The sequence below is a fragment of the Chanodichthys erythropterus genome, chromosome 7 (genome assembly GCF_024489055.1).
Source record: "Chanodichthys erythropterus isolate Z2021 chromosome 7, ASM2448905v1, whole genome shotgun sequence".
Classification (NCBI taxonomy): Eukaryota; Metazoa; Chordata; class Actinopteri; order Cypriniformes; family Xenocyprididae; genus Chanodichthys; species Chanodichthys erythropterus.
In genome coordinates, this window is record NC_090227.1 from 8,870,027 (window position 1) to 8,894,544 (window position 24,518).

The window sequence follows — 24,518 nt, forward strand, 5'->3', positions numbered from 1 at the left end:
TTTGTCATTCCAGTTTGTCAATCATAGTGTACATACTGTAAGAGATGGGCGACTTTGATCCTGGTGGGCCAGTGTCCTACAGAGTTTATCTTAATCCCTGGGTGCTTCTTTATCGGAAGGCTGTGAACTATTAGACAGAACACGTTTTTCCATTCCACTGTGATACTTTTCTATTATTTTTCTATACAGACATGGACAAAATTGTTGGTACCCTTGATAAATATGATCAAAGATGACTTTAAAAATAAATCTGCATTGTTTATCCTTTTGATCTTTAATTCATAAAATTAGCAAAAATCTAACCTTTCATTGAAGGAAAATAATTGAAAGTGGGGGAAAATCACATTATGAAATAAATGTTTTTCTCCAAAACACGTTGGCCACAATTATTGGCACCCTTTTATTCAATAGTTTTTGCAACTTCCTTTTGCCAAGATAACAGCTCTGAGTCTTCACCTATAATGCCTGATGAGTTTGGAGAACACCTGACAAGAGATCATTCCTTTATGAGACCATTCCTTCATAAATCTCTACAGATCCTTCATGTTCCATGCTGGTGCTTCTTCTCTTCAGTTCACTTCACTCATTTTCTTTAGGGTTCAGGTCAGGGGGCTGGGATGGCCATGGCAGAAGCTTCAATTTGTGCTCAGTGACACATTTTTGTGTTGGTTTTGATGTTTGCTTTGGATCATTGTCCTGATGGAAGATCTAGCAGAAACGGTCAGGATTTCTGTTGGTATTTGATAGAATCCATGATGTTCAGGACATGATGAACAAGATGTTCAGGACATCCAGCAGAAAAATACACCCACGACATTAAAGATCCAGCAGTATATTTAACCGTGGGCTCTGGGGTATACCTTTTTATCCATGTGTGCACCAAACCCATCTGGTGGGTTTGCTGCCAAAAAGCTCTTTTTTATAGTAATTTTTAGTCATCTGACCATAGAAGCTGGTCCCGTTTGAAGTTCCAGTCTTGTCTGATAACTGAATATGCTGGAAATTGTTTCTGGATGAGAGCAGAGGATTTTTCTTGTAACCCTCCTGAACAACTTGTAGGGATTTAGGTGCTGTTTGATAATTTTTTTAGGCTTTCTGAGACTCAAGACTCAACTAATCTCTGCAATTCTCCAGCTGTGATCTTTGGAGAGTCTTTGGCCACTTAAACTCTCCTCCTCACCGCACATTAGGACGATTTAGACACATGTCCTCTTCCAGGCAGATTTGTAACATCTTTAGTTGATTGGAACTTCTTAATTATTGCCCTGATAGTGGAAATGGGTTTTTTCTTTTTCTTTAGCTATTTTCTTACAGCCACTTTCTATTTTGTGAAGCTCAAGAATCAAACTATATTCTTTGGTTTTACTCATTGTGAGGAATGATTAAGGGAATTTGGCCTTTGTGTTTCCTTATGTTTATACTCCTGTTGAACAGGAAGTCATGGCTGGACAATTTCATGTTCATGATCACCCTGGTGTGCTAAAAAAAAATGTAAATATGAATGGGAATATACTTCAGATATATTTTACTCATAAAAAATTCTAGGGGTGCCAATAATTGTGGCCAATGTGTTTTGGAGAAAAACATTTATTTCATAATGTGATTTCCCCCCCACTTTCAATTCTTTTCCTTCAATGAAAGGTTAGATTTTTGCTAATTTTATAAATTAAAGATCAAAAGGATAAACAATGCAGATTTATTTTTACAGTCATCTTTGATCATATTTATCAAGGTTACAAGCAATTTTGTCCATGTCTGTAAACATGCACTAGATAGACGTGCTTGACCATTGCGCTCGCATCTTGCATCTTTTGCAGTGTCTTGCGCATGACACAGTTCTAAAAATGTGCCGCACAAGTTAAAATCAGACCTTGCGTTTTTCCCATTCCACGGCCTGTGCCTCGGGTTTTTCAAAGCAAAAACGCGTTCTGTGTGAGCCAGCCCTAAGGTCGCATATCTCATCATGCTCCATCGAAAGCCATCTCAATTTGAGATAGGCTTCATTTCACATACTTCATTTGGCTTATTTTGAAGGATGCATCAAGTGTATCCTTTGTGTCCTCCAGTCACTTACAATCCTTTGCACACATTTCAGTTCACAAAAAGAATTATCGGAAAATGAATCGGCACTGAGGTCGTAAAGTTTCACTATGTAAAGTAAGACAAACATTTTTGGAGATTATGCATTGTTTTGTTTGTTTTTTTGTTGTTGTAAATCAATCACATAATGCTAAACAGTTAATATAAAGCTTTTTAATATAAAGTATTTTTCAAATGATAATTTTAATAGTATTTTCTGCGCCGTGACCACAGAGAGCAGAAACATTTATGACGACGTAGCCACGCACACATACTAGACTGTCTAATTCTAGTGTTTAATGCTGAGGACTCTAGCATACAAGCCTCTGAAGGACTGGACTAGGAAGTATGCAGCCTCACTAGGATGCAGCCTTCTATTTGAGAAGCACCCTATGTCTTCAGTATTACTTAAAAATTACAGGCAGGTGTGTTTGTTTTGGGATGGAACTAAAATCTGCTGGACAGTGGCCCTCCAGATCTGAAGTTGCCAATCCCTGTGTTAAACTCTACATTGCAAGTGTGTGCCAAGACATCTAGAGAAAATGATATCATTTACTATACCAACAGTGCTTTTTACACAATGGCTGGTGATTGCAACAATGCTTAAAGGTGCCCTAGAATTAAATATTGAATTTACCTTGGCATAGTTGAATAACAAGAGTTCAGTACATGGAAATGACATACAGTGAGTTTCAAACACCATTGTTTCCTCCTTCTTATATGAATCTCATTTGTTTAAAAGACCTCCGAAGAACAAGCGAATCTCTACATAACACCGACTGTTACGTGACAGTCGGGGTGTACACCCCCAATATTTGCATATGCCAGCTCATGTTCAAGGCATTAGACAAGCCAGTATTAACGTCTGAATTGTCTTTCTAAATGTTTCGTTAGCATGTTGCTAATGTATTGTTAAATGTGTTTAAAGTTACCATCGTTTCTTACTGTATTAACAGAGACAAGAGCCGTCGCTATTTTTATTTTTAAACACTTGCAGTCTGTATAATTCATAAACACAACTTCATTCTTTATAAATCTCTCCAACAGTGTGTAATGTTAGCTTTAGCCACGGAGCACTATCAAACTCATTCAGAATCAAATGTAAACATCCAAATAAACACAATACTCACATGATCCGATGTATGCATGCAGCATGCATGACGAACATCTTGTAAAGATTCATTTTGAGGGTTATATTAGCTGTGTGAACTGTGTTTATGCTGTTCAAGGCAAGCGCGAGCTCCGGGGGCGGGGGAGCACGAGAATTAAAGGGGCTGCAACCTATATATCGGTGCATAGTTAATGATGCCCCAAAATAGGCAGTTAAACAAATGAATAAAAAAAAATCTATGGGGTATTTTGAGCTGAAACTTCACAGACACATTCAGGGGACACCTTAGACTTATATTACATCTTTTAAAAATAAGTTATATGGCACCTTTAACCTTTTAAAATTGTTTTGCAGTATCTTGATGCAATCTCATACTTTTTTGATTGATCGCCATAATCCTGGAAATGAAACCCATGACCTTGTTATGAGCCTTTCATACAGAACCTGTTTTTGCATTCAGATGCACTACTTGGTTTTCTAGATAAATGTGCTAGACGGACTTGTCTGACCATTATGCTTGTGTCTTGCAACTTTTGCAGCTTGCACATGACATGCCATTCTAAGAAGTTAAAAAAACTTCTCTGGACCTTGTGTTTTTTCCCCATTCCACCACTCTGTTCCACATTTTTAAACACGAAAACAAGTTCTGTGTAATTGGCACCTTACAATGCTATTCTTTTCTGTTTGAGCTACAGTACTTTTGAAAATGTTTTAGCCTTTTGGTTCAATAGTTTCAGCATGCATTTTTTTCATGTTTAAATATATTTTTAGTCATCTTCAATGTGTTTTTAAAGGTTTAATAATGACCTCTCATCTCTGTCTGTCTGTCTCTCTCTCAGTGTGGGACAGGAAGGGTTGAAAGGTTTGCTGAGTGGAGGTTTGGGGACCAGTCAAATATGTTCCTTGAGTTTATGTTATTGTGGTTTGGGTTCATGGAGCGGAACTCTGCTAGCTTCACTTCTCACCAACAGTTCTGTGAGGTACGGACTGTTATGACCACTGATGTTTATGTTTCCCATTAACCTATGACTCTCTGCTGTGACTCCTGGGATCCATCAGCTTCTGCTGAAATATTTCATCACATGTTATTTTATAAATGTGAGGTACAGCTGATGACTGCTTACTACTGATGACATCCTACTGGGCCAGTGTGGTTTTCAGAGTTACAGGGGCCCTTGCTGTGGGACCAAAGAAAGGTTATTTTGACAATCCAATAGGTCATCCACACACTTTCCTCTGCTCAGACAGAAATTCATGCATAGCTCACCCTAGACTGTATCTGAGATCATCCGCACATACCTACCACATCTCTCTCCTACCATGTCACCTTCGCAACCTCTAAAAGTTTAAATAATTTGATGTAGCATTGCATGTAGTCCATATCTTTTTAAAGTTATATGTTTGGCCTTTCTGCAATAGGAATGCTAAGAGAGAGACAGGAAATGACTGGAGAAGAGAGAGAAGAATGAGACTGGGAAAGGGCCATGAGTGAGAACTCAAATGCTGGCATGAAGCACTGTTGTGGGAATGAGTCTCTGAGACTGAAATGCATTGGTTTAGGGTCTCTTGTAACACTGGTTCAAAGATTCAACCTGAAACTAGCAGGTGCCATCTCAAGACCTCAGGCAAGGGAGATTGGCCTAACCAAACTTGGTGCCTGGATTGCACTAGAGACTCTAAAAGCCCCACTATAGCAATCAAAGAACAAACTGGTGTGAATTTCGAACAAAATCAGTTTTCAAAACAGCTTGCCAAAGCAAACTTTCTGGAAAAGTTCACTCCAACTGGTTAACACCTATCACTAACATTGCTGAGGCTCGACTTTCTTTGACATGGAAATCTTCTCCAGTTCATTTCTTTTGTTCAGCCCATCGAGGTCAGTAAAAAATGAACACACTGGAGATCTGCTTTATAGTAGAAATTGAAGTTGCAATTATAATTGAAAGAGACACTGACTCTGTTTTTCTGTCAGGACCACTATCGTCAAATATGATTGATAATTGCATAGAGTTTGTATTGGCGGTATGGTTCTGTTCTGGACTGCAAGAACTCCCTGCGCATCCATGCAGAGCAGCAATAATATCCCTAGGGTAAACAAAACAGAACCAACATATGCAGATATAATTAATGTCAATAATTTAACATGTACAAAGATTTCAAGAATTAGTCTGATTCAGGGGAATCATAAGGCCAATCCTGACTGAAGAGAGGAGGAGCTGGGGATGGAGGAGGGTAATTAGCTCCTGAGAAATGCAATAACTGCTGATGATACTGAGGAGCTTATATATGAATGTTATGATAGGCGTTGTATTCCTATACAGTCAGCTGATGCGAGCTTGACTGACGTGACCTGCCAGAACTGACGTTAACACTGGATTTTTTATGTTTAATACTGTAAAGCTGCTTGGTTGAAGCAGTCTGTTGTATAAAGGGCTATATAAAAACGTGACATTACTTGATTGGAGTCCCAAATTGCACAGCTTGTGCAAATATATCCAACTTTAGGTGTTCAATACTAAGGCAGAAAAGACACTGATTATGTCCATGCTATCCATCACACTAAGGCATGTGGACCATCTGTATCCACATTGAGCTTCAATACTCACCTAAGAGCAGTCCCAGTGAGGAGAAAATGAAAGGGATACGGAATATGTGTGTTCACAAAGTTGATATTTGCAGTCAGCCAGAAATTTCGAAGTCATCTCAAACCACACGGCCAAGGTGCACCTTTTGGAGAACAAGCTGCTTACAAATCAGCATGTTCAGAAGAAGAAATGTTCATAAAATAGTGCTTTCTCAGGGAAAATGCTCGTAAAACTGCAGGATCCAGATGAAAAAAGCATTGTACAAGGGTTAAACTAAAGCTCTTTTCAGATGAAAACTGCATAGAGTATCATTACTAATCAATTTCATCAACCGATAATGAAGAAGAGATCGGGTTGACATGTTTGAGTGCTTTTATAGCTCAATAAACATCATGCATCACAGCATGATGCATTAACTCTTTAATTTGTTTCTTTTTAAAACGTGAACGCAGGTATTTCCGCTAGTGACTCTTAAAGTCTGTAATGAAAGGAAATATATGTTATATGGTGTCAAATTATAAATATCTTAAGAAAATAAAAATATAAACTAGTTATTATGATGGGTCTTTCATCATCTTTTAATGATAAACAGGAGCCTGGCTTGGTGTCTGTGTGTATTGAGCCAAGACTTCTGACATATATCATTAAAAATGAACATAACAGAATCTATAGTTTCATGTAAAATCAGGTAAATGCATTGACTGTGAGAAATGTATTTAATCGATCAGTCAGTTTCATAAGTAGGCTTACTTTGTCAGCCCTAAATGCATTCATTGGTTGATCCTCATCTTTAGGGAGCTGTACATCAATGGCAATGAGCTGCAATGTGGGGGTGCCAGTGAGCTGCTGAGACCTGTGGCTGAAAACAGCCAAAAAATGGCAGAGATCCAAAACAGGGCCACATCCATCACAGGTGTGTATGTGAGTCTATCAACTTTCACCTAATTCATTCTATCAGTTGTACAGACGACAGACGCCAACCAACGGCAACAGACATTTTGTCAGGGGTGGAATGTCTGAGAAGTGACATGTGAATTGGCCTTAAAAGGTCAAGATAAGGCTTCTCCCTTAAGGTTTTTATGTTTTTCCAAACCTCAGATTACTATAAAGTTCTGTATGAGTGGAATACATGCAGTGTGTAATGTTATGCAATGGACTGTGTCAAGAAACTAAATTATGAGAATAATCACCTCATCATTCTATTTTCTTGACTTACCAGTTGACATTAAAGGGTGTAAAGTAACCTCAGTTTGTGCAAAGTGATGTCATTCGCATGTTTCCCCCTTTCAGATGAGACAGAGTTGATCTCCCAAATGAGCAATACGTCTTCCAGGCAAAAGAAAGCAAAGAACAAAGGTACTACTAATTTTCTGAACTGTTGTTTTCTTCCTCTCAGAAGGCCATATCAGGAGCATCATAAAGCCTGAAACATATATATTAGATTAACTATATCCAAACAAACATATTCATATAGCCTTAAAATAAAATAAAAATCGAACTAAACAGCGTCCACGTATTCACAGAGTTATCACTATGAGCTCCAATGGAATATTGCTTTCCCTTGTGTTAAACATCACAAAACCTCCATTAAAACCACCTGAACAAATATTCTTGCTTAGGACTACTATTACAGCACCTTGGCAACACAACAGGAGAAACAGGAAATATCAGTGTCAAACAGAACTGTACTTGACACATGCTTGTACATAGTCCTAGGCAGATATACACCAAACTCTTTTAATCAAAGCAACTTATTTACAGAGTAATAGTACATGAAGATTCGTGGCTCTTTCTGAGGGATTGGGGCCATTTCTTTCTCATTTGTGACACTTGATATAATTAACATGAAAATAAAAGAGAATAGGAGTTGAGGATCCAAGAAGATTTGTAAAAAAAAAAAAAAAAAAAAAAACCAGCTTTGCATAAATGGATAGACAATAACCATCAGTCAACCGAAGAAACTACAGAGGAGTGTATAAATATATCGGTTGAGAGAGTAAGGATACATAGGATGTTAACTAACTGATCAAGTGTGGAACATATTCAGTAACCAATGGAACAAATTAGAACACACATAGGCTGTGTCTGAAATCGCCCCCTATACCCTTTAATAGGGCACTATGTGAGGGGACAGCCATATGTAGTGGTGTCCGAAACAATAGTGGACGTTATCGAGTGCACTCATTCAATCCCATAATGCACCACAATAACGAGTGTACAACTGATGTACACTCAACGGCTAGAGAATACCCATGATGGACTGTGAGGGTTGTGCCAAATGAATTCCCTCGTCTCGACGAATTGGGATATCGCTTAGAGAGCCCTATCAGCTTCGTGTAAACTAAAACAAGCCAATGGAATTGGCGTGCGATATTTGCATAATGCGCACCGCCTCCGACAGGTGTATATAAATAGGAAGCAGATGCAATCGCACTCTGTTTTTCGCTGAGGAGACAACTGGTGTCTGCGCTACAGCGAGGGTACAGAAACTGTGGCGACGGGACGTACGTCTCCGTTCCCTCCTTCAGGGAACGAGGGTTACATACGTAACCGAGATGTTCCCTTTCAGTCGGTCACGTTCGACGTACATCAGTAGTGACCGACGAATTGGGATCCCAACTAAAGCGCCACAGTTACGAACCCCTTCCAGTGCCCAGCGCAAGCTCAGCCGCCCATAGCACCGGCTGGCGGTGAAGGGGGCGAGCTTACACCGAGAGATCCCAAGAGGGTACGGAGGAAGGGCGAGGAGGATTCAGTCTCCTGGCCCCCCTCAGGAACCTGGCGATCAGATAGTGTTTCCCCAGGGACTTACCCTCAACTACGTGGTGATGTGCGGCGATAGCGGCAACATACACCTTCAGGGTGGAGGGAGACAGCCTTCGCTCCAACCCTTCTTGCAGGAAGGAAAGCACGGATCCGACCGAACATAATCGGGGGTCCTCTCGGCGAGAGGCGCACCATTCGACGAACAGGTTCCACTTCAGCGCGTAGAGACTCCTAGTGGAAGGAGCTCTAGCGGAAGTGATGGTGTCTACGACCGCTTGCGGGAGATCACTCAGAACCTCCGCATCCCGTCCAGGGACCACCCCCGTCCTCCCTGACCTTGCACAGGAGTTGTGCGAGAAGGCTCACTGGGGGAAACGCATATTTGCGCAGACACGGGGGCCAGCTGTGTGCCAGGGCATCCGTGCCGAGCGTGCCGCCGGTCAGGGAATAAAACCACTGGCAGTGGGCAGTTTCTGGGGAGGCAAACAGGTCTACCTGGGCCTCGCCGAAATGCTGCCAAATCAGCTGAACCGCCTCGGGGTGGAGCCGCCACTCGCCTGCAAGTGGAGGCTGCCGTGACAGCTCGTCGGCTGCACGGTTGAGCACACCTGGGACATGAGTGGCCCGAAGGGACCTCAGATACTTCTGACTCCACAACAAGAGATGGCGGGCGAGTTGCGACATGCGACGGGAGCGTAGACCACCTTGACGGTTGATGTACGCAACGGCCGCAGTGCTGTCTGAGCGGACTAGAACGTGCTGGCCTGACAACAGCTTCTTGAAGCGGGCCAGCGTACCGCTAGCAACTCGAGGCAATTGATATGCCAATGCAGCTGAGGCCCCGTCCAAAGACCTGCCACTGCATGCCCGTTGTACGTGGCCCCCCATCCCGTGGCAGAGGCATCTGTGGAGACCACAGCATGCCTGGACACTTGTTCGAGGGGGTACTCCGGCCCGCAGGAACGAAGGGTCCGACCACCGGACAAGGGTGCGACGGCAGCTCGGTGTCACGGGGACACGGAGCGTGCCGCACTGCCACGCCTATCTCGGGACCCGGCCGCGGAGCCAGTGTTGAAGCGGCCTCATATGGAGCAATCCGAGCGGCGTGACCGCGGCTGCAGATGCCATATGCCCCAGGAGCCTCTGAAAATCTTTCAGTGGGGCCGCTGTCCTGCGCTTGAGCGAGCTCAGGCAGTTCAACACCGACTGGACGTGCGCCTCGGTGAGACGCGCAGTCCGTGCAACCGAGTCTAGCTCAAGACTGAGATAAGAGATCCTCTACCCGGGGGCGAGTTTGCTCTTGTCCCAGTTGACCCGAAGACCCAAACGGCTGAGGTGAGCTAAAACCATGTCCCTGTGTTCGCACAACTGCTCTCGCGAGCTGGCCAGGATCAGGATAGTTGAGAATACGAACGCCCTGTTCCTTGAGGGGAACAATGGCCGCCTCCACAACCTTCGTAAAGGCGCGGAGTGACAGGGCCAGCCCAAAGGGTAGGACTTTGTACTGATATGCCCGACCCTCGAACGCAAACCGGAGGAAGGGTCTGTGTCGAGGCAGAATCGAGACATGAAAGTATGCGTCCTTCAGGTCTATTGCTGCAAACCAATCCCGGGGACGGACGCATTCGAAAATGCGCTTCTGCGTGAGCATCTTGAACGGCATCCTGTGAAGATACCGGTTCAGGACGCGCAGATCCAGGATTGGCCGTAGCCCACCGCCCTTTTTCGGAGTAGGGGCTGTAGAACCCCGACTTCATATCGGCTGGAGGGACCGGCTCGATTGCATCCTTCGCCAGTAGGACAGCAATCTCCGCCCGGAGAACAGGTGCACTGTCCAACGACACCTGAGTGAAGTGGACACCCCTGAAAACCGGGGGACGCCGGGCGAACTGAATCGCATAGCCGAGTCTGATAGTGCGAATGAGCCAGCGGGACCGGCTGGGAAGCGTGATCCACGCCTCCAGACTCCGAGCCAGCGGGACCAAAGGCACCACAGACGCACCAGGGGTGGGGCAGCAAGGCAGAGAGGGACCCGACTCGGATGGCATGGGAGCGGCCTGGAGTGAGGTCGGACTCTGCGAGGCAGCAGTGTGCATGGGAGACTGCGAATTGGGAGGGGGCTGCAAGCGGCGAGGCGGGGCCTGGCACACTGGCAGACGCGCCCTCTTGTGACCTGGAGTTTGAAAAAACTGCTCTTTTTGTGACAAAGTGGGTACCGCTGGACTCCGGAGAGCCATTGGCGGTAGATGGACAGATGCCACAAAATCCCCCCGGCCCTCCTCCGGGGGTGGGAGAGCAGATGGAATACTCTCCCGAAGAGCAGGAACCTTCCCCTCCAGGGCTGGGCACCACGTCCGCGACCGGCACCCTGCTGTTTGGCTGCTGCTTTGCCGACTTAGCAGGGGCGGAGGAAGACGCAGGCGGGCGCCCTCGGCGACGAGCAGGCTGAGGCTGAGCCACGGGCGGCTGGGTGGAGGCAGCAGCGGACCGCCATGACATGACATGTCTGATAGCCTCAGCCTGCTTCTGTGCAGCGGAGAACTGTTGGGCAAAGCTCTCCACTGCGTCGCCGAAAAGGCCGACCGGAGACACAGGGGAATCCAGGGACCGATGTTTGTCGGTCTCCCTCATGTCTGCCAAGGTCAGCCAGAGGTGGCGTTGCTGGACTACCAGAGTAGACATCGCCTGGCCAACAGAACGCGCTGTCACCTTCGTTGCCCGGAGGGCATGGTCAGTGGCAGCGCGCAGCTCCCCAAGCAGCTGTTGGTCAGGACCTTCCTGGGGCATCTCCGACAGCGCTTTTGCCTGGTAAACCTGCAAAAGGGCCATCGCGTGCAGGGCGGAGGCAGCCTGCCCACAGGCACTGTAAGCCTTCACAGTCAGACCGGCTGAGAATTTACAGGCCCGGGACGGGAGACACGGCTCACCACGCCAGCCAGTGGCCATTGGACACAGCTGCATCGCAACACACTGCTCGACTGGCGGGATCCTCACGTACCCCCTGGCTTCCCCGCCGTCCAGGGCCGGAAAAAACGGTCGAACGGGGCATAGGAGAGGAGACCCCCGCTTCCTGAGACTTCAGGAAGGAGAGTCTCGACCTCAGCACCACGATAGTCATGTTCCCGCAATGGGAACATGAACCATCCACAAAAGCTGCTTCAGCGTGCTGTACGCCCAAACACGAGATGCAGCGATTGTGCCCATCAGCAGGGACCAGGGAACGACCGCACCCAGTAACGCACAGACGAAATGACATACTGTCAGGGTTCGTCTGTAAAGCTCTTTAAGAAGGGGAAACAGTCAACTCGCTCGTGCTGAAGCACACAGGGAGTGACGCAATGTGCCAGGTACACCACTCCCTGGACACACCGAGGAACCCGGCCCAAATCGCAACACACACACTTTCACTCTTGGCGTGTTGCTGTGAAAACAGCAGTTGAGAGCTTATAGCTCGGCTCCTCGGATGCTCACGACCTCGCTGAAGCGCCGTAACTACCAGCACACACAGCTGCTGAGAATCCTCTTCTGAGGCAGTTTACTTTTTACGAAGAAAGGAGTCTTCTAAACACAGGACACCACTGTATGGCTCCGAAGCGAAAGACAGAGTGCGATTGCATCTGCTTCCTATTTATATACACCTGTCGGAGGCGGTGCGCATTATGCAAATATCGCATGCCAATTCCATTGGCTTGTTTTAGTTTACACAAAGCTGATAGGGCTCTCTAAGCGATATCCCAATTCATCGGTCACTACTGACGTACGTCGAACGTGACCGACTGAAATGGAACTTTTCTTGTGAACGAATTACACAGAAAGCTTTCCCTTCCTTTATAATCACAGATTGAAGCTGTCAGTCAGTGCAGTGCAAGCTCATTGATTTCGGCACATTTGTGAAAACTCCCATTTTGTTCAATGATTCTAACTAAAGTGTACAATAAATCCTTCATTTACAGTGTGTTGACGCAGGGTTTTTTTTTTTTTTTTTTTTTTTTTACACGAAAGTGTGATGGTTGAATCGAATTTTGCTGAGGAGGAACACTGAGGGATGTATCTTTTTATGCTGTCTTCTGTTTGAATAACTAAATTAATGCTAGGCCTGACTATTTAAGTGACTATATTCTGATTATAAACTATGTATTACACTATTGATGCTGTTAAAGCTACCCCAGGACATTTAGGACAGTGACATTTCACCGGAAGTTTTCCAGCTGGCTTATATTATTGCAGAATAATGCATATGCATATGGTCAATTTCTAAGGTGATTGCTGCCATTTACATGGATTACACAGGATTTTTCGAAAGATCAGATGCAACCTTTTCAAATTATTTAAATTTCAAACTACTTTAAAAATGAACAAAAAACACATGGGACTAGAAGCTCCATTTCTACGTGAGCTTCACACACATAATCAAACATGTGCACGGACACTTATAATGACATATAATGAATGTTTTAACACACATAAATGGATCATATTGTCATGGGAAAGCCATAACTGAATTTGTGGTTTGTGGTGATGAGTGAAGCTGGTCTCACACTCCGGTTGTCACATATTCAGTGCGGCCAATAGCTTATTTCCATACCCACTACTCTTTAGGCCAACAAGAGAACTAAGGGACAGACGTCTCTGCCACGGTGTGTGTATTTACAGGCCTCTCAGTCAGAATTATTTAATCTAGTTTACCAGTCTAATTATATTTTCTTGTTTATGCACTGTTATCAAAAAAATGAATCCAATCTCTTGATGAATGGGAGGACGTAGTGAGTCATGTCTTTTTGATGGGTGCCAGATTGGTCTCAGCTGTGAATGAGATGTTGTTGTGGTTAGGAAAGAAGACGAAGAAGAAAAGAGAAAAAGCAAAGAGCAGTCCAGGCGCTGCAGGGGGCCCATGGCTAAAGAAGCTGCACATGTTTGATAACTCCATTGATCACTCTGAAAAGGAGCAACTAACTCGATTCTTGGAGCTGCTTTGCATGTGAGTATAGATGACTGTGTACACACAGTATACTCTTCAAAATTTCATCTTTCTTTTCTTGGCTACTGGAATTGTCAGCACAGATTATGTATTTTTGACCATAAAAGATATGTTTAAAATGCTTTGACAGGCTTAACACTGGTGTAAGCAATGCTAACTTGCGCCAGATAAAGCTACTGCAATGCAAAATGTGATTTTCTTACTCAGTATTTTCATCTTGTTTTCCAGTACAAATATCATCATAACATTCTTAACTCAAGATATATTTACTTGTAAAAGGAAAATGATGTAAAATGATGTCTTATGTACGTGCGGACGGCCGATACCGGAAGCTAGTAATTACAGTTTCAAAAGTTATAATTATGGATATTTTTCTTACAAAAACGCATCACTTCGTTTCAGAAGGCCTTTATTAACTCCCTGGAGCTGTCTGGATTAAAATGGATGGATGGATGCACTTTTTTGGGCTTCAAAAAAAAAAAAAATGGTACCATTCACTCTCATTATGAAGCTTGTAAGCTTGTAATATTTTTTTAATATAACTCTGATTGGTTTGGCTGAAAGAAGAAAGTCATATGTACCTAGGATTGCTTGAGGGTGAGTAAATTATGGAATAATTTTCATTTTTTAAAAATTAAATAAAAAAGTATCTGCCAATGTTTGAGAAAATGAATTTAAGAATGTTTAGACATTTGTAGTGGAAAACAAGAGAAAAATAGGGAGTAAAGAAAATCACTTTTTGCAGCGTGAATTGGCCGCGTCTCTTCAACCACATGCCCTCGGTCTAAAAGCCAGTACTATTAATTTGCATTCCCATTCATCTCTATGACATTTGCTTTGGGACTTGAATGCCCGGGAAAGTATGTGACCTGCATGCTGCTATCTTTGTTATCTTAATTAGTTTTTTTAGCCAATCACCTGAGCTGTAAATACCTTGCAAATAATCAATCTGAAACCACAGTAAAATGATTTCCAATAAACGCTGATTGGCTGAAGGAACCATGAGATTTTTTATTTATTTTTTTTTGCTGACATTTTATAAATGCTATTACAGAAAAAAAAATTGCTGACTGCAATTAAACAGTTAGACACTCAATTCATTACAAGCACCAGCATGGTACAATTGAGGACCAAATGGAGGTCAAACTCTCTGTTAAGTCTCTTTGTCAACAGTTAGCCCCATTCAGAATTTAATGGTCATATGAGACAGAGTTTTATAGCTGTATATTCCCAATCTGAACGTTGTTAATGTCACGTCTGGATTTGGCTAAGACCTTCTACCCATCCTCTCTATTTTACAGTTAAGGAATTTGATGTGCTCTGCTGATAAGCATATTAGCTAAATCCAATTTGTCCCTTCTTTTTCTGTTCTGCATTCTTCTTCCATAGAAACGAAAGACGTACATTGTATATAATGTAATGTTTTCTGACTCTTCATGTTATTTGCATCTTTATATGTAATTTCATAATTACTTCTATTGTCTTTGAAATATGGTTAAAGTGTAGACAACAAGCAAACGGTTTATGGTCAACTAAAATTTAATATAATTCTATTTAAACTTGTATGACATGTATTAAAATGTATTTGTAATTGTACACATTTGTGATAAAGTTGCAATTTTAGTACATTTAAAATATTTTTTTTTACCGTATTTTCCGGACTATAAGTCGCACTTTTTTTCATAGTTTGGCTGGTCCTGCGACTTATAGTCAGGTGCGACTTATTTATCAATTTATTTGACATGAACTGAGAGAAATGAACCGAGAGAAATGAACCAAGAGAAATGAACCAATAGAAAACATTACCGTCTCCAGCCGCGAGAGGGCGCTCTATGCTGCTCAGTGCTCCTGTAGTCTACCACTGAAAACAACTGAAAACTGTTAACTGAAATATTAACTTAAAGACAACTGAGAAAGACTGAATGCAAATAAAATGCCCCCCAAAAGAAAATCCTATTCTGCAGATTACAAACTGCAGATAGTAAAATATGCAGCCGAAAACGGTAATCGAGCAGCAGAAAGAAAGTTTGGAGTGAGTGAGAAACTTGTGAGGGACTGGCGTAAAACAGAGGTTACTCTAACTCAAATGAAGAAAACAAAAAAAGCTAACCGCGGGCTGAAAGCAAGATGGCCAGAGCTGGAGGAACGAGTCCACAGATGGGTGCTTGAACAACGCGCTGCCGGGAGAGGCTTGTCAACAGTGCAGTTGCGTCTCCACGCCATGGTAGTAGCCAAGGAGATGAATATACCGGTAAATGATTTTGCTGGCGGGCCTTCTTGGTGTTACCGCTTCATGCAACGCAACCGCCTCTCTATCAGAGCACGGACAACATTGTGTCAGAAACTGCCAGCAGACTTCCAAGCTAAGGTCGACAGTTTCCGTGAGTTCGTTAAAAAATTAAAAAATTAAGTTAATAAAAATTAAGTTAATATTTCAGTTAACAGTTTTCAGTTGTTTTCAGTGGTAGACTACAGGAGCACTGAGCAGCATAGAGCGCCCTCTCGTGGCTGTAGACGGTAATGTTTTCTCTTGTTTCTTGGTTCTAAATAAATGCGACTTATAGTCCGGTGCGACTTATATATGTTTTTTTCCTCGTCATGACGTATTTTTGGACTGATGCGACTTATACTCAGGTGCGACTTATAGTCCGAAAAATACGGTACAATATATTATCATATTATAATATATTAAGTGATTTAAAAAAAAAAAAATTCCTGATAAATTACTCACCCCTATGTCATCCAAGATTTTCATGTCTTTCTTTCTTTAGTCGAAAAGAAATGAAGGTTTTTGATGAAAACATTCCAGGATTGTTCTCCTTATAGTGGACTTTAATGGCCTCCAAATGGATGAAGGTCGAAATTACAGTTTCAGTGCAGCTTCAAAGGGCTTTAAACGATACCAGACGAGAAATAAAGGTCTTATCTAGCAAAACGATCGGTCGATTTTTTTCGAAAAAAATCCTGAAATGTTTTCATCAAAAACCTTCATTTCTTTTTGACTGAAGAAAGAAAGACATGAACATCTTGGATGACATAGGGGTGAGTAAATTATCAAGAAAAGTTTATTTGAAAGTGGACTAATCCTTTAAATGTGTTAAAAAACAGTCATCAAAGTATACTCACTTTAAGTACACTTAAAGGATTAGATCACTTCAGAATTAAAATTCCCTGATAATTTACTCACCCCCCAAGTCATCCAAAATGTTTTGGTCTTTCTTTCTTCAGTCAAAAAGAAATTAAGGTTTTTAAGGAAAACATTCCAGGATTTTTCTCCATATAGTGGACTTCAATGGCTACTAATGGGTTGAAGGTCCAAATTGCATTCTAGTCTTCATGATCCCAGCCAAGGAATAAAGGTCTTATCTAGCCAAAAGATCGGTCATTTTCTAAAAAAGCTAAAAAATTATATACTTTTTAACCACAAATACCTGTCTTGCACTGCTCTGCGATGGGCCACCCATTACATAATCACGTTGGAAAGGTCACTGCAATTTGGACCTTTAACCTGTTGGTAACCACTGAAGTCCACTATGAGAAAAATCCTAGAATGTTTTCCTCAAAAACCAAAATTTCTTTTTGACTAAAGAAAGAAAGACAAACTTCTTGGATGACATGGGGGTGAGTAAATTATCAGGAAATTTTCATTTCAAATTTCATTTCATTTTCAAAAGTGAACTAATCCTTTTTAAGTGGCCTTTAATTGAATTAATATTATATTATCTGCAAGTATGGTTTTTCAAAAATGTGTTAAGATGTGAAGTACATTACAAGTGCACGTACACTCAACAAGTTAAGGACACTTCCTTTTTCACAAGTGTTCCCCAAGCACGTACTATAAGATTTAGCTTTGTACCACCCAGATAGAGTTGTCCTTCTCCTCAGCCTGCAACCTTTACATCGTCTTTTATGCACAAAGGTCAGATTCAATACTGGTTGACCTAGAGTGTAAGACATTTAACTACTGCTTTCAGTTGTTTTTAAGGTGATATTTTGTCCATATGTGATATTTCATCTTCTGTCAGATTGCTACGGTGGCCCAGTAGTGCACAACACAACAAAATTACAAAAGCAAACATAAGTTCTCAACACAACGAAATCGAGCCACAACGCAACGGAATAAAGCCACAACACAATGGAATAATGCCACAACATAACGGAATAAAGCCACAACACAATGGAATAATGCCACAACATAACGGAATAAAGCCACAACACAACGGAATAAAGCCACAACACAACAAAATTGAGCCACAACACAACGGAATAATGCCACAACACAACAAAATAAAGCCACAACACAACGGAAATGCTCCCAACCACTAGGGGGCTCTCAGAGCTCGGTAAAGTTAGTTTTCCTTGCCAATGTTCTATAGAGTCGGCAGTAATATCAATACCACGATTAGTTTTAACAGTATGTAAACATTGTATATCGACATTAAATATTAATTCAAAATCACTTGAGTGCAAAATAGCTTCATATTTATACCTGTGAATGATTTGACGCGCTACCACAGTGCATGGTGAAGGGAACGTCTGACAATTCCACCAAGTGGTTAAAATGTATAATCTGCAATCATTAAAATTACTTTTAACATTTAAAAACAGACATATTCAATTTCCAAAGCTTGTCAGTCTTACCAACAGGAAGTAACAAGCTTTGGAATTTGAACATGTCTGTTTTTAAATGTTAAACAAAGTCATTTTAATGAATACAAATTATACGCTTTAACGAATTGGTGGATGTTCCCTTCATCACGCGCTGTATCGCATCAAATCATTCACAAGTATAAATATGAAGCTATTGTGCATGTAGTTGATTTTTAATTAATATTTCATGTTGATATACAATGTTTACGTACTTAAAACTAATCATGGTGTTGATATCTTTGTAAGACTGTTGACTTTATAGAACAGTGGCAAGGAATACTAATATTACCGACAGTGTAGCCAACTAATTTTCAGGGGAAGTTGCTAAAGGCAGATCGTTTTGTTGCTAAAAGTTGCTAAATGACATTGTGACGTAATTGCGCCATGACGTCATTACGTAATCGCAACGCAAAACTAAATAGATATTATTTGAAATGCTAATTTAGATTTGTTTGTAAAATAAATACACACACACACACACACACAGCATTTTTAAAATGAATACAAACAACATTTTTTCATGACCAGATTTATTTTTATTTTTAAATACAACATTGATATTGAACAGTTAAACACTTTTGAACAATTACATTTTATGTAGGCTATTTTCCTTTTAACCAGTGAAACTACTATTGAACTGAACAATTAAAGCCCTGTGGTAGTTAATATGCTACCTATATGATCGTGCCTTTTTGTGTAGCCCCGCCCCCACTTGTTGTCTTTTGTCTTCCGGTTTTTGCAGCTATTTCCACAGCGATCTTTAAGGTGCTAAAGAGGATCTTTTCGTCGACTGAGAAACCAAAGACTGTTACTAAATTTTTGAAATGAGCGCATGCGTAAAAACACCCCCCCTCCTTCACAGCTCAGTTCAAGGGAACGCCTCCCAAAACTCGTGCACGAGTATTGGAACACGAGTGTTTACCACCGGCATTCACTGTGTCGTGTTAGTGGATTCATTATGTCGGACTCACCGCAGGTAACTCATAATCTGCAGTTGTTATTCCTGTCTCCTGACAAAAACACTGCATGCAGCGCCTGTGGAGTGTGGAAAGTAACTGGAGCGCGCGTCTCTCACAAGGAACGTCATGGCAGTGATTGACAAGCCAGAGGTCCAGTCGTTTACGCGATGATCGTGTAAACAATTGGCTGATGTTTTTAAGGCCCTACCTCGTGCACAGATGATGTATATTAATATTATTCCTTTCAGTGCACCTAATAAATAGTCTTTTATCAGTTAGTAAAGACAGTTTCAAGTAATATTGCAAAAATGTATAAAACAAAACATCCTTTAGCACCTTTAAGGACTTATGAATCAACTGCTCAGTCTATTTAGCTAGCTTGTACGTGTGCTGTTTTGATTAGAGTCACTTTCCAAAAGTTGCTAAAAGTTGCCAAATAAATGTTAAAAATTGCTAAATTGGTTGCTAGGTGCTTTTTGGAAAAAAAGTTGCTAGTGTAGTCTGAAAAGTTGCTAAATCTAGCAACAAAATTGCTAAGTTGGGAACACTGATTACCGAGCTCTGAGAGCCCCCAAGTGGTCGGGAGCCTTTCCGTTGTGTTGTGGCTCGATTTCGTTGTGTTGTGGCTTTATTTCATTGTTTTGGCTTTATTTCATTGTATTGTGGCTTGTTTCCCTTTTGTTGTGGCTTTATTTTGTTGTGTTGTGGCTTGTTTCCCTTTAGTTGTGGCTTTATTTCGTTGTGTTGTGGCTTTATTCCGTTGCGTTGTGGCTTTATTTCTTTGTGTTGTGAACTTATGTTTGCTTTTTTAATTTTGTTGTGTTGTGCACTACTGGGCCACCGTAGATTGCTGATCTCATAGTCGCACAGATATTGATGTGTGTAATATGTTTAATGATAAGTATGATCATAGTAGCCATTAAAAATAAAGCATTTCCCTTCTCTCTCTCAAGTGTTTTAGTGAACTGAACATTTTCACAGTAGTCTTAAACGAGGCAAATCTTGCATTACTGGTTATTAATTTTTTCCCCTGAGGTCAATGAACAGACTTTTGGCATTGCCATCTGAGCAGCAAAACACACTCCATTTCTGTTTTACAAAAGCATCTGCAAAATGTATGCAGGTCTTATTTATTTTAACATCCACATGAACAGATTACGGCACTAACAGCTGCGCAGCAGAACCAAAATTGCAAGTAAAGTTTTGCACATCACATGCAGAACTCAGAAAATACAGTCCAAATAGACCAAATAGATATGTAAAGTGCAAAATTTTGATAAAGTAACAAAATACCTTTTGTTTGAAAAGAAATATGATTGTTGAACTTGATACAAATTCCAGATGTTGTGACAGGCACACAAACAACAGATTCAGTTCAGTAAATCTGACTGAATCCAGATGATTGAAGTAGTTTATAGCTACACTTTGGTGTTCTGAGTAAATGCCAGTTGGATGTAAACGTGGTTCCCTTTCTCATGTAAATTTTATTATTTATGGCCATTATCATATCATATAGGAAATAGTCAATAACCCAATTTTTTTCTGCACATGCAGAACAGCAGTTTGGTTGCACAGCAGAAAAGCACAATAGGAGGCTGCTGTTGTAGTTACGCTGCTACTTCGCGTTCTGTAAAACAGGAAGAACCAGAGAAAGGGTGGAAAAATTATCAAGATTTTTTTTGGCACAAAACAACATTGGCTAACATAAGTGAACCAGAAACTGATTTCTTTGGCAACTCACTCACTGAATATTCTTAATTAACACTGATTAAAATACCCTCTGTCAGCATTTTCAATTGAAATCGTTTACAGCTGTTACTGTTTCTCAACATGTTTGTATTAATTGATTTGTTAGATGGTAGACTTAAGTTTGGCCACAGTGAGTATATACTTTTACCATCTGTCTGAACAGTTGATCCTAACCCATCAAACTCATCATATGTGCTGTTTCGTTGTACTGTACATAAATGTCTTTCAGTCTAGTAAGGTTCTCCAGTCACCTGACCGAACTGGACCTTGGTGAGAATCACATCGGAGAGGATGGTGGGAAAGTGCTTTTAGAGGCCCTGAGAGAGAGACAAGCAGGTGTGAACTTTAATGTGATGGAAATATGACTCTTAAGAGGGCAGAGGTGACCACATGCAAAGATTTTAAGTTTTGAGCTCCACACATGAAATGTAATGTCCGACTTAACTCGTATAGAAGGAATACTCAAATACACGGCATTTAGAAAATGTGGGGTGACCAAGGGCCAGTGAAAAACATGACCTGAACATAGTAATTATTTTCAAGTTGATTTTCAGCCATAATTAAAGTGATAGTTGTCTAATTACAGACACCGATAGTTTAACTCGTATTAAATTAGTGAGTTCTGGAGATTTTTAAAAAGAAAATACTAAATATTTTATCCTTTTTCTCATCACTCGATCCCTCAACGTTCATATAACAAAGAGAAAAAAGCTTTTCAAACATTTTTTAAAAACTGAACACAGAAGCACAGATAAAAGTCTGGATATGTGCTGGTAGTGGATGATGGTTTGGTAAAATGAGATTGTAAATAATTTTTCCATCTCCGTGACAGCTAAACTATCTCCAATCAAAATCCAAGTTTCAACACGCATGTCCACAGAAACATTCAGTGCCATTTTGAAAAGTGCAAAGGAACTTAAATCTGGGAAAAAGAGAAGAAAGACAAAGGTACGGTATAAGATTTTGTGATGTTGAAAAACGTTACTTCCTAATTTAGCGTACCGTGACCCTAAAAAGGATTTGGACACTAAAAATGTGTAAACAAATGATGCTAGAGCTTTTCTCAGAACTAACATTATTTTTGCAACAATTTTCTAGTCACAAGACTTCAAATCATTTTTGGGAACACTGTTTTTGCTTAAAATGTCATAAAAATGTAAATGAATTCAAGTATGAATATCTGTAATAATTGTGTTATTTTATCACTTCTAAAGGGAAAAACAAAGTAGTTCATCTGTCTGGAGGATATTGAAAGGATGTTACTGGTTTACACAAGAATGTTTCACCATATTTGTCGCCATAGTTTTTTAGAAATCACCCTCTTCCATGTGGTCTGAATTGTGTTCGACAACAGCCGCGCACCAAATGTGACCACATAACAGACTCACGAATTATGAAGCACTTATTTGTCAGTGGTGCACCAGCAGAGATTCTGGATCAGATCTTATTTTATGTCACTCTATTTGGTTGTTAAATCTGACGTCACGCGGCAGCGCTTCCGGGTCCAAACGCTCTATCTCATACCACAAGAAAACAACAAATGGTGCTAATATACACACACAATGTGGTGTAATACTACAAAAAATGTATAATTATAACCTTTATCTCCATACCAATATTCCAGATGGCCAGACAATGATTCATCTTTTATAAATCGTTAAAATATTAATGTCTGTGACGCTGTGAGCACGGAGACTGTTGTGTAGACTGTAAGTATTTAAAATGTTTAACTTTTTAAAATGATTGATGTTTAATATGAATAAATTATGCACATAAACGGCCATCGATGGCATTCTCAAGTGAAACTAGTCGAGGCTTGGACCCGGAAATGGCGTTCCTTACATCATGACTTAACAAGCGGATTGGGAGCTTGAAAAAGCATAAGGATATTTGTTTTTAAAGGGTTAGTTCACCCAAAAATGAAAATAATGTCATTTATTACTCACCCTCATGCCGTTCACACCCGTAAGTCCTTCGTTAATTTTCGGAACACAAATTAAGATATTTTTGTTAAAATCCGATGGCTCAGTGAGGCCTGCATAGCCAGCAATGACACTTCCTCTCTCAAGATCCATTAATGTACTAAAAACATATTTAACTCATGTCATTTGAGTTCAGTGGTTCAATATTAATGTTATAAAGCGACAAGAATATTTTTGGTGCGCCAAAAAAAAAACAAAATAACGACTTATATAGTGATGGCCGATTTCAAAACAATGCTTCAGGAAGCTTCAGAGTGTTCGGATCGCTAAAGTCACGTGATTTCAGCAGTTTGGCGGTTTGACGCGAACCGAATCATGATTCGACACATAACGCTCCGAAGCTTCCTGAAGCAGTGTTTTGAAATCGGCCATCACTAATTAAGTCGTTATTTAGTTTTTTTGGCGCACCAAATGTTCTTGTCACTTTATAATATTAATATTGAACAACTGTACTCACATGAACTGATTTAAATATGTTTTTAGTACATTAATGAATCTTGAGAGAGGAAATGTCATTGCTGGCTATGCAGGCCTCACTGAGCCACCGGATTTCAACAGAAATATCTTAATTTGCGTTCCGAAGATCAACGAAGGACTTATGGGTGTGGAACGGAATGAGGGTGAGTAATAAATGACATTATTTTCATTTTTGGGTGAACTAACCCTTTAAGTGCTTCTTCCGTTTCATTCTCTCTTCACATGTTTGCTGACGGAATGTGAGTCCTCGTTTGTGTTTTTCATAATAGTTTAATACATGAAATGTTTATATTTTACAGAATAATGTGAAAGACAGAGTTAGCATTTATTTATGTGTTTCTCTGTGTGTCTGCTCGTCATATATTATGGAGAGCAGAGCAGGCACGTGGATATGTTTTCTGGTAAATTTGGTTTTGTCTCCACCCTATGGCCAAGAATGATACTGCAGTATTGTTTTCATTTCTATGGTTTTATCATCCACAGATTAATTACCTGTTGGCATTGTTCTGGTAGCCTACCTCACAAAATAAAGTGAACCTAAACATGTATTTTGACTTCATACTGTAGAATTTATCTTGTCTAGCTTGCTTTCTATAAAGAACGACTGATTGTACAGCTCCAAATGTTGCAATATAATGGTGCAAAATAATAAAGTACATAATACATATGCAAAACTAATCGTCTTGTAATAAACAAGATCTGTTTGTCACCACCAAAATAATCAATTAATATATTTTAAGCCAATAGAGCTTACTTGGATTACTTGACTTTTTCTAAAAACATGAATAAAAACCCTTCAAACACAAAAAAATTATATTGATTGTTCTTCATGTTTTTGCAAATTTTATTTGATTACATTTTGTTTTGTTTAAATCTATTATAGTAACTAATTTAGAACTGGTCGTCTGAATATGTTTTTGTCCTGTTACAGAATTATGCAGAGATTGAACATTTGTTTTCTGCAACTTTATCCGTCATTCAAAGTTGTATAAGGTATAAACTGTATGCATGGCATTATAACCACCTAAGTCAATACAATACTATCAATATTTATTGAGAAAAGATAAAACACATCAGAATAAATTAAACAAAATACAACGTCTCCTTCCCCGGATAAATCATTGTTTGTCCGCCGCCACGAGGAGTCGCTGTGATTTATTTACACAGCACTAAGCGGAGGTC

General features: G+C 40.7%; 1 long non-coding RNA gene across 1 annotated transcript; it reads left to right on the forward strand.

The window, feature by feature from the left end:
* The first annotated feature begins 20,985 nt into the window (after nt 1–20,985).
* On the forward strand, nt 20,986–22,151 carry LOC137023014 (uncharacterized). The gene is made up of 3 exons (XR_010895458.1): nt 20,986–21,213; nt 21,710–21,825; nt 22,092–22,151. It is a non-coding gene; the product is annotated as an uncharacterized lncRNA (long non-coding RNA).
* The last annotated feature ends 2,367 nt before the right edge of the window (nt 22,152–24,518 follow it).